The sequence below is a fragment of the Sapajus apella genome, unplaced genomic scaffold, assembly GCF_009761245.1.
Source record: "Sapajus apella isolate SASKATOON/1434 unplaced genomic scaffold, GSC_monkey_1.0 scaffold72, whole genome shotgun sequence".
NCBI classification, from domain to species: Eukaryota; Metazoa; Chordata; class Mammalia; order Primates; family Cebidae; genus Sapajus; species Sapajus apella.
Genome location: NW_022437012.1, coordinates 3,767,816 through 3,779,136, shown reverse-complemented (window position 1 = coordinate 3,779,136; position 11,321 = coordinate 3,767,816). Strand labels below are relative to the sequence as shown.

At 41.4% G+C, this 11,321-nt stretch overlaps 1 long non-coding RNA gene across 1 annotated transcript; it reads right to left on the bottom strand.

Annotated features, from left to right (window-relative positions):
- Window positions 1–248: 248 nt before the first annotated feature.
- LOC116531759 lies at window positions 249–9,185 on the bottom strand. Its single transcript, XR_004260563.1, has 3 exons — window positions 9,174–9,185; window positions 8,329–8,330; window positions 249–803 (listed from the first exon to the last, which is right to left on the bottom strand). It is a non-coding gene; the product is annotated as an uncharacterized LOC116531759 (long non-coding RNA).
- Between the last annotated feature and the right edge of the window lie 2,136 nt (window positions 9,186–11,321).

Here is an 11,321-nt window from a genome sequence, read left to right as displayed (position 1 = left end):
TTCACAACTATAATCCCAGCACTTTGGGAGGCCGAAGCAGATAGATCATCTGAGTTTGAGACCAGCCTGGCCAATGTGGTAAAACCCCATCTCTACTAAAACTATAAAAAAAAAAAAAAATTAGCTAGGCATAGTAGAATGCTCCTGTAATCCCAGCTATTCAGGAGGCGGAAGTGAGAGAATCTCTTGAATCCAGGAGGCAGAGGTTGTGGTGAGCCAAGGTGGCACCACTGCACTGTAGCCTGGGCAACAGAGTAAGTGAGACTCTATCTCAAATAAATAATAATGATTAATTAAAAATAAATAAATACAAAAGCTATGCATGTGTTTCAAAATAGTATTCTCTTGCACATCATTCACTTTTTGTCCATCTCAAACAAAATACACTTATCACATAAATATGTTCTTTCAGCACCTGACATATTTCAGAAAGCTCTAATAATGGAGTCAAGGGTTAATATTGGGATCATTATCAGAACAAATGATCTTCTCTGGATTGTAGAGATGTAGAGGTATCAGTAGGCTCAAGGTAGTAGAAGGTCTGACAATCATTTCTTGCATTTCCATCAAATTAATTATTTCAATGTCATGCGTGCTCAGAAGAGCCATGCCTTCCATAGGCTCAAGCCCCAGTTATACCCTAAGCCTTATCTATCTGTGGTCGATAAAAAAACCTAAAAGGGATGACAGGGTCAACGGATGAAAAGTGCACTCACCCATGATTCTTTCCCACTTGCCTGCTGTCCTCGCCTCCATCTTGACCTCTGTGAAGTCTGTTAATTACACTCCTACTTCCTGTACAACTACAATATTCTACCCACAAATACCAATGGTTCATGCAATTTTTAGGATATTGACACTGTATATATCAAGTGAATGCGTCATTCCATGACTCCAGCCTTCCTCATTGTCTGGAAAGTTGATATCGATTATTTGTTTGCAAGTACGTAAACTATAGGAATTTGAATTAATTAAAAGTGCATTTTGGATTGGATTTTAATCCTTGAATTGGATTAAAAGTAAATTGTATATTTTTGACTGTGCAAGAGATAGGGCATCCTTAACAGCAAGTAACAATTTAGAGAATGAGAAAACAAGCTCAAAAAGAGGGTCAGCCCTGACCATTTACAGCCTGTGAGGTAAAGATAAGCCATTTTCAAAAGATTTCCCCATCCTATGAAATAACCATTTCCTATGGCTCCAGAGATCATTGGAGTGCTTAAGAATTTAGCAGTATAGAAGAAAAGACAAATCAAACCAAAAAAGAACCATGTACAGTAGTGTGAATGACATGTCAAGCAATCTGATGACCTCTTCATAGCTGGTGAATCCCCGGGCAGGTTGGCCTCAGTGGCAAGCTGGGGGCCACTTGTCTATCCTCCTCTCCTTAGGACATCCAATTCAATGTCATAAATATGTAGTGAGTGCTCCTGTGCAGTGGCCCAGCATTCTCATTGCAAGAGATACAGACATAAGTATGACACTAGCCTCGCATTTAGGAAAATTATTCTTCTACGCTCCACACATAAGTTATTTACTGAACTGAAACCTCATTCTTACCCCAGTCTACAGGGCTTTCTCACTAAATTTCAGACTTCAGCAAACCTACTGAACTGCCAGGATCTGCCAGGATGGGTGCTAGGTACTAGAGACAAAAATGAATATGATATAGTCTTTATCTTTTTTTTTTTTTTTTGAGACAGGGTCTCACTCTGTCACCCAGGCTGGTGTGCAGTGGTGTGATCTCGGCTCATTGCAATCTCTGCCTCCCAGGCTCAAGCGATCCTCCCATCTCAGCCTCCCAACTAGCTGAGACAACAGAGTGTGTGCTACTATGCTTAGCTAATTTTTGTATTTTTTTGGTAGAGACAGGGTTTCACTGTTTGCCAAGGCTAGTGTCTTTATCTTTAAAGATTTTATACTGTACTAAGAGAGACAGAACAGGCAAACATAGCAAAAGTGAACATGTGGCAGGGGTTATTTCTTAACCCTCTGAACAACTAGTCTAGTGGGGATTTTGACCTCTACAAGAAAACAAAGGTCACAGAGTGGGTCATGTTCCCAGAAAGGAGGCAGGCAGGGCAGAGAAGCTGGAAGGGGAGCATGTAGGAGATGTTCACTACTGGCCCCTCCATCTCCCTGCTAACGGGCTGAGGCTCCTTGATTACAGAAAAGGAAGCAGGAACGCAACCCCGCCTTTCAGGGTATGAATCATGATCATTCTAAGTCAATAGTAAATCCATTTCTCTTAGCCATAGTTTGGTCTTGGGGCAGACATAGTTCTGACCAATGATTCCTAAGAGGAAGTCCATAGGCAGCCTTCATGTGTAGAATAAAAAGATGTAATCTCTCTGAGGAGAGAGCTTGAGAGCTTTGGTACCACCCTTCCTGTGGCAGTTCTGTGAGGACACAGGGCCCTGGAGTTGGACCAGTCATCTCATACCCATGAGGTACTAACCTGAGGCTGAAACATCAGCACAAAATCTCAGAGAAGAATATAAAGCAAGCTTGTCCAACCCACGACCCAAGACAGCTTCGAATGTGGCCCAACACCAATTTGTAAAGGTTCTTAAAACATGAGGTTTTGGGGATTTTTTTTAACTTCATCAGCTATTGTTAGTGTTCATATATTTTATGTGTGGCCCAAGACCATTATTCTTTCAATGTGGCCCAGGGAAGCCAAAAGATTGGACACCATGATATAAAGCGCTGGGGTCCCAGACAAAATTGTTAAACCATCAAAAGACCCTAGTACTGCCTAACTCTAAACTGCTTTGTAAGTTAATGAACACCTTCAGAAATAAAGCTAATGTTCATCAAGGGTTCTGTTAACTGCAGCCAAAAGCATCCTAACCCTCAAAGGGTAGAAAAAGTCAAGGAGCTCCCATGACATGCCAGGATTCTACTAGTAGCCTAAGATATTAAGACAGATATGCTATCATCTGTGTTCTCATAAACCAGCCATTACCACATAATGCTAAGAAAGATGTGTGAGCTCACAGTTGTGGGGACAGAGCATCATGAAGGAGACACTTCCTGAGGGAAAGATCCGAGCAGGGGCTGGAAGGCCGAGGCGATGTGGGCGAGACAGAGAAAGAAGTAAGCAGAGCTACTCCATGCCGGCCACACACACTTTCAGGCTGGCTCACAGGCTGCTCTACTGACAACCCTCTGAGCCGTACCGTAGAACCTGCTCCTGAAAACTTGACCCCAAGGCCTCCCCATCACAGTCCTTGCTCCAGAAGTGGAGGACTTGATAAATATAGTGAAAGGACCAGAGAGGTATTGCTCTAAGAAATAAAATCCACTCTGGGGTGAAGAAAAATACACATATAGAAGCCCCTTCAGGCAGTAGACAATGCTGCTATAGGGCTGGGCTCTCCCCAACCCTACCCCTCAGAGTATCTCTCTGGCTCATCTTCTCTTGGTTCCTGCAGCTAAAAAGTCCAAGCATCCTGAAGAAGAACACATGCTGGCAAGAGCTACCACCAGAGGGAAATGAAAACAATACACAACAATCCATTGCATCCAAGCAGTGGAAAAAACCCACCTGAATCAGTGTCACTCCTGATGCTTAAATAATGCTCACAATAATTCTATAAGGTAGGCAATGTTATTATTCCCATTTTACAGATGGGTAAACAGAGACTCGGATAATTTCAATAATTGTCTCAAGGTCACATAGCTGGTAAGTAATTGGGCAAATGGAGATTTGATCATAGGTCTAATTCCAGAGCTTTTGCTTTTTACCACTGTGAAATTTTATCTCACAAAAAATAGTATTGTTCATTCCCATGGAATCCGTTGCCCAGCAGTCAAGAAAATGGGTACAAAGGTCTGTTGAGAAGCAATTTAAATCTATTACCTCTTAAATTCGACAAAAATTTACGGAGGGTCTGCTCGGGAGTAGGCACTGGGTTACAGAAATATGCTCAGCAAGGCCATTCTTCATGGCTTCAGAAGAGCAAACAACCTCATATTCTAGACAGCCCTAACCTGAATCAATATGATATCAGACATCAGCTGACAACTACACGATTCAATCATTCATCTAGAGGTAAAATGTCTGAAAAACTGAAAACTGCAATTCTTCATGAATGCAGAAGGACAAATGGAATCTGAAAAAAGTCAATTCGTCATTCACATGGTTGTAAAACTCCTCAAGCTTGACGTCATGAGGGTCCCACATAGAAATGAACGTGATGTCCTTCACCTCCTTTCAGCTGGCTGTTAAGGGCTTGGTCTTGCTTGATCTTACATCCTCAGAGAAGGAAGGGCTGTGATAAACTCAACTTGTGGTTCCCAACTTCCCATTCTCTGCCTGCTTTCTCCCTGAAGCGTAAGCTGCTTCAAGAGCTCCCAGGAACCTTTTGTGCTGTTGTTGATCTTCCATTCAAATATCTGGCAGTCAAGGTGCTAGGGAATTAGGTGCCGCCTTGATTGCAGGCTTCAGGCTAGCTAAGTATACAGGGATTTCGCTGTTTAATCTCATCGGCAGGGCAGGCAGATTTTCTAGCATAAAACAGCAAGAGCCTTGTGCATGGCCCCATGTGTAGTCTAGGAGAAATACTTTAAAAATACATAGAATAATCATAATGCTAGCATTTACTGAGACTTATTCTTATTATAACTCCACTTCCTTTTTTCAAGACACTATTCCCAGAAAAAGCATCTAGTTTTTGTTATTTTCAAAAATACATCTTGCTTTTCTTTTAAATACTGATTTTATTTTATTTTAACCATTCATTCACAACGTACGTATTGACCACCTACTGCAAACAGCACATGTTCAAATTTTTGAGATTTCTGAACGTGTGTTTCCTCTTGTTTATTCTCTTTTCTGTCCCTATGCTCCCCCATTCCCCCACCGCCTCTTTTCTCTTTGCTTGCTCCTCTCCTTTCTCTCTTACGGGAAGTGAAAGTATTGATAAATGATCAGTATGAGAGTGAGTTAAGCTTCTAGGATAACTCAGTAAGACTTGCCAGAGGCCTGCCCTGCTCAGCATACTTATTGTTGACTTAAGCATTGACATTGAAAGCAAGCTACCAGAAATTCTCAGTTGAAACAAAACATTTAAAAACAAGGCTTCGATGGTAATGCCTGAGTTCAAGACTATCTTAAACTTCTGCTGAAGTAAAACAATGTATAACAAAACCAATATTTTTTGTCAACATTCGTTGAAGGAAATGACTTTGCGCTAAAGGACTTTCTCCAGGACCTGCTAGGTGTAGCTTCACTTAAACTCAGTTTCCACGAACCTATCTGTGACGTTCAGGGAGGACCTACTGTACTTAGTTTCAAATATTGTTTCGAGGGCAGCTATGATGAAATAACTGGGAAAGTTCTTTTTCTTATGGTTTTCCTTTAGTCCTTTATTTATTACAGCTGCTTAAAAAAAAGCAGATGGCCCGAGATGGCACCAGAGTTTTGTGACCCCGATCAGATTCCAGAGGGAGATAAAACCTCCAAACTGACACACAGTGGAACAGAGGACTATAATCCCAACCTTTCCTCCAAAAAAGAAAACTTCTGCCATTTTACGTGGGTTGTATGAAGATATATGTTCATGAATTGAGTCTGCACGTCTGGAGTCCCCCCCTGCCCATGCTAACATTCCTCTCCCACCCAATACCCAGTCCTTAAAAACCTCATGCCTTGTATTGTTTGGATAGAGGGTTTATTTAGAGTAAGAGTTCACCTTCTCCTTTCCTAGCCAGGAATAAAATCAGCTTGCTTTGTCCCCAAATGGGTTGTTCTTTCTTGTCAACCAATAAAAAGTAAGGTAAGAACTCAAGTTATCATATCAGTTTCCCAAAGGTAAGATGGTAATCTGTGTTAAGATTGAATATGTATTTATAGGTTAGATTGTGTGTGTGTGTATGTGTGTGTGTGTGTGTGTGTGTGTGTGTGTGTGTGTGTTGCATTGGTATACTTTTTTTTTTAATTTCATGGAATCTTAGGGTTAAAAGGGAACTCCAGTGTCATCAAGTCTTTATTGAACATCTGTGAGGTTCAACTCATTGTACTATTTTGGTAGACAGAATAACTGCTGACCAAATGTGTCCACATCCTAATCTCAGAGCCTGTGAATATGTTATGTTAAATAGCAAGGGGTAATTAAGGTTGCAAGTGGAAATAAGGTTGATAATTTGCCAACCTTAAACAAAAAGATTGTCCTAGATTATCTGGATGAGACCAGTGTACACAGGGCCCTTTAAATGTGGAAGAAGGGAGTAGAAGGCCTGAGATAGATTTGAAGATGTTACACTGCTGGCTTTCAAGTTGGAGAAAGACTTCCTGAGAATACAGATGGCTGGCAGGAAAAGGGATGAAAACAGATTCTCTCATGGAACCTCCAGAAGGAATGCAGCTCTGTGACAACTTGATTTTAGTCCATTAAGACCTCTTTTGGGCTCCTGATCTCCAGAACAGTAAGATAATAAATTTGTGTTGTTTTAAGCCACTGATTTTATGGTGATTTGTTACAGCAGCAAAATAAACTGATACAGCTAGGTTCATTTAGGTGCATTTGCTTTCTTATTGATCTTTCCTATGATCAGGCATTTATCTCCTTTTTTTTTTCCTTGAGTTCAAGTCTCGCACTATCGCCTGGGCTGGAGTGCAATGGCACGATCTCGGCTCACTATAATCTCCGCCTCCTGGGTTCGTGTGATTCTCCTGCCTCAGCCTCCCAAGTAGCTGGGAGATTAAAGGCACAAACCATCACATCTGGCTAATTTTTTGTATTTTTAGTAGAGATGGGGTTTCACTATATTGGCCAGACTGGTCTCAAACTCTTGACTTTGTGATCTGTCCGCCTCAGCCTCCCAAAGTGCTGGGATTACAGGCGTGGGCCACCATGCCTGGCCTATCTCCATTTTATAGATGAGAAAGTTGAAGCTCAGACTAAATCATGTGCTCAAAACCATATGGCTATTCAGTGACAGAGCAGAATTCAAAACCTGAGTCTGTCTCACCTGGATTCTAAGATTGTTCCTGCACCTTGTGATGTATGTCAGTGGCTTACTCACTCCAGAGTTCGTTCACTAGTCCCAAAGAAAGTATAGGAAGTGGTAACTTTTTAAAAATAAAATTTAAATAGAAAATGAAGAGAGAAGAGGAAAGGAGACATTAAAGTTCACTACAGATGCTGTGGGCAAGCATTTTATAAAGCTTTTGTTTTAGATACGCTTTAGATGGATGTCTGTGCATGATATAAAATTTATTTCTTAACTCTAGTTTGAAGTAAAAAATATCTAACACACACTGAGGTATGATATATTCACTTGAGAGAAGGGAAAAATATGACACAATTTCTTTCTTTAAGAATATTCACAATCTGAAGAGAAATATAAGCGAATCACCGGAAAGCAATTCAGTATGGCTAGGTCCGTGACACTGTGCCAGCATGTCTCAGTCAACGGACAGGCTCACAGCATCCTGATTGCCCACTGAAGGTCCATGGGGAGTCAAAAACTCACAGACATACACAACGCAGGGTTTATTACTTCACCACAAAACTCCTCATCTGGAGCCTGCAGTTGTCGTTAACAGCATCACTTCTGCCTGTTTGTTCAAAATGGAAACAACACAATACTCGGTTCCTTTCATCTCTTCTGTCATCAAGACCTGTAGAGCCTGCCTCCTAAATCCCTAAATTATCTTTTTCTTTCCAATTCTTATTGCCACAGCCTTGAGGCCCTCCTCAGCAACTGCAAACATCCTTCCAGGCATCCTCCCTGACCCCAGAGTCTCCTACTGCGGTCCACGCTGCAGTCTACGCCACAGATGTGATGATGTCTGGTGTCTCTTCCCTCCTTGCAGCCCTTCCTGGCTCCTTTGCAAGTCATGTAAGTTTCAACACTAAAACCCCAGCAAGCTATGTGGTGGACAAGCAAGGAGTTCCTGGAGAAGTAGGCAGAAATCAGGCTGAACAGGGCTTTGTGTGTCATAAAAAACCAATTTAAAATTAAAAACGAACTTTATCTTAAGTTTAGAGTCATCGAAGGTATCTTAAGTAGAGGAGTGACATGGTTGCATCTCTCTCTCTCTCTCCCTCTCTCTCTCTTTCTCTCATTGGCTGTTCCATGCAGAATGGATTAGAGTGTGGCTGGGCAAATGGGAAGGTAGTGTGAAAAGTGAAAAAAATCACTGTAGCAGCATAGTCAGGCAATGACAGTGGCTGAGCCAAGGAGGTGAAGCTGAAAATGAAAGCAAATCTGTGCAGGAGGTAAGATGAATGATGGCCTGAGCTGGGCTGAGGAGAGTGTCTGGGAGGTCGACCACCTCCCATAACATACAGACTCTACCACCTTCCTCCGCTAAACTACTTGAAATTTCCTGCATAGACCTTTCATGTTCATACCTTGCAAACTTTGCATATACTTCTTTCTCTCCTTAGAATGGTGCACTTCCCACTTTTCATCTGGGAAACCCTCCATCTAGCAAAGACTCCCTTCGGCAAAAGAAATTGTGTCCTGTGCTGATTGATCTCTCATATTTCTTTTACAACACTAATCCAAATGCATCCTAGCTCCTTCTCCAGTTCCAGGACAAGGGCCACATCACAGCTGTATTTTTACCCCAGTATCTATCCCAGGCATGAGGGCATGATGGGTCTTTGTAAAGAATAAGTAACTGATAATTGGAAGGCCAGCTCTGAAAGGCCAGGCCTTGAACGCCATGTGCCTCGTCGGCATTTCCTTCTGGAAGTCTCCCATGCATCACAATCTAACTTGTCCAGAGGTGGACTATTGGTTCTTCTTATACACCTTATCCATGTCAAGCGGGCTGCACCTCAGTAAATGCAACCACTTGAGCCAGAAATTTGGTGGACCTCCCAGACGCTCTCCCCAGCCCAGCTCAGGCCATTATTCATCTTACCTCCTGCACAGAATTGCATTCATTTTCAGCTTCACCTCCTTGGCCCAGCCACTGTCATCACCTTCCTGTGCTGCTTCAATGGCTTTTTCACTGTTCTTACCACCTCCCCATTTGCCCAGCCACACTCTAACCCATTCTGCATGGAGCAGCCAGTGAGAGAGAGAGAGAGAGATCCAATCATGTCACTCCCCTACTTAAAATCCCTTTGGTAACTCTAAATCTTAAGATGAAGTCCATTTTTTATTTTTAATTTGTTTTTTATGACACATAAAGCCCTGTCCAGCCTGACTTCTCCTACTTCTCTAGGAACTCCTTGCTCATCCACCACATAGCTTCTCTCATGGTTCTTTAAGCACTTTCCATTTGGGGGACCTCCTGAAGCTTCCCTCTACCTAGAACATGAATGATGACCAGGGGCAATTCTATCATAGAGGTCATCACTCTTGCCTAAGCTTAACTGACACTTCCCCTCAAAGCACCATGTAATTTTCCTTTTTGAGACTGAGCAAATTTTCCATTTTCCATTTTATTTACATGCATGTTGGATGAATGTCTCTGTACTGGACTCTAAGCTTGCTAAAGGCAGGGATCCTGTCTGTCTATTGAGTCTCATCCTATCTCCCCAGTGACTAGCCTGGCACACTGTAATTATGGGCTCGCCAAACTTTGGATCAATGGAAGAATTTAATTAGTAGTGTTGATTATTCTGCAGAGCGTCAGTTTCCCAGAAAAATCCCCAAGGCCATAGTTGGGGCCAGAGGGGAGCAGGGCAGATAGATTTGAGCCTCCGTGCCTTGTTTTGTCCAAAGAAGCTCTGTGTGGGTCTTATTTAGATGCTGGGTCTCTACAGAAAAGTTTATTTTGAAAATAAACATTCTACCTGTAAAACGTATAAGAATAAACATAAAAACATAGGAACACAGAGGAAAGAGGCTGATTACAAAGGGACAGTGTGGGAGTTTGCGGGATTAGTAGCAGTATTTTGCATCTTGATTTTGGTGGTGGTTACATGACTATCCACTTGTCAAAACTCATACAATCTGCTGAATTTTATAGTATGCAATCTTTTCAAAGCAAGAAAGACTTGATTACCTTTGGAAGTTGTTCCCACGCTCATAAGATTGAAGACATTTTATATCATAGCCAAAAAAACTGTATGCCATGACCAACATGGAACTCGGGACACTGAAATTCAATTTTCTGTACCTGTCCAAATATAAGGCTAGCCTAAATGTAAGACATGTAGCCGTTTTCCAATAAGAAAATTTAAAAACCTGTTACTGATTCACTTCCATATATCAACTTTTAAAGTAGATAAAATTGCTAAATGGCTATGTGATTCATTTCATTAAATGTTATACATAAACATTTAATGTCACATATTATATACAGTAACATACTGATTTAGAAATATGGCTTTTTCTCTCTCACACATCTTATGAAACAGCTTTCTTGAAACTCTTGATACACACAGCTGACAACAGGATGTCTGCTGTCACCAGAGCTAGATTTCGAGTCACATAACACAAACATGATCCTTCAAAACACATCATCTTCACTCCCTTAACTGTTATTTGAAGTATAGCATTTTCTGAATCCCTGTGATGTTGTGGTTGAAGCAATTTTTATTATTCTCAGAGTTACATTCATGATCTCCAGAAAGCAAGGCTTCTAAATGCCACACTGCATTTGGACTGGATAATTCTTTGTTGTGGGGACTGTCCTGTGCATTATAAGATGTCTGACAGCATCCGTGGCCTTCACCCACTTCATGCCAGGAGCACTCACTGCCTACCTCAGTCATGACACTAAACAGTGTCATCCCACTGGGGATGGGGCAAAATCACCCCTAGATAAGAACCACTCCCATAAAGTAATCTCTTACCGTATTGCTACATTGCATGATTTTAAAATTATATAACAACAGTGATATTCTAAATTGTGAGATCAGACACAGAGAAGCCACTATTAAAATTTTTAGAATTCCTTTACTTCATCTTTTACGGATTCTATTATTTCAATCTACAATGAAATAGTAGCATTCACTGTAGCATCACTTAAAGTATTTTCAAGTTTACGTGTCTTCCCCAAACCGAGATTTGTTGTATTTCCTATTTAGAAATTCAAATACAGGAAAATTCCTGCTCTTGTGAGAGCTAATTCTCGGGGAAACATCACCTTAAGATTCAGGTACGCAGCATGGCCCAGAGAAATCTCACCCTCAACATTCTCACAGGTGAGTGTTTGGCCTTTGCTTGAATACTGCAATTAACAGAGGCTCACTACTTAGTGCTTGTGATGGAAAAGCTTCTCCTTCTTATAATAAGCTCTGCTCTCCCTATCCAGAACTCTTAAAGATCAGGCCTAGTTCTGAACTAAATCTGCCCCTTCACAACCTAACAGCATTTTAAATATCTTAGGACAAGGCAACCACTAC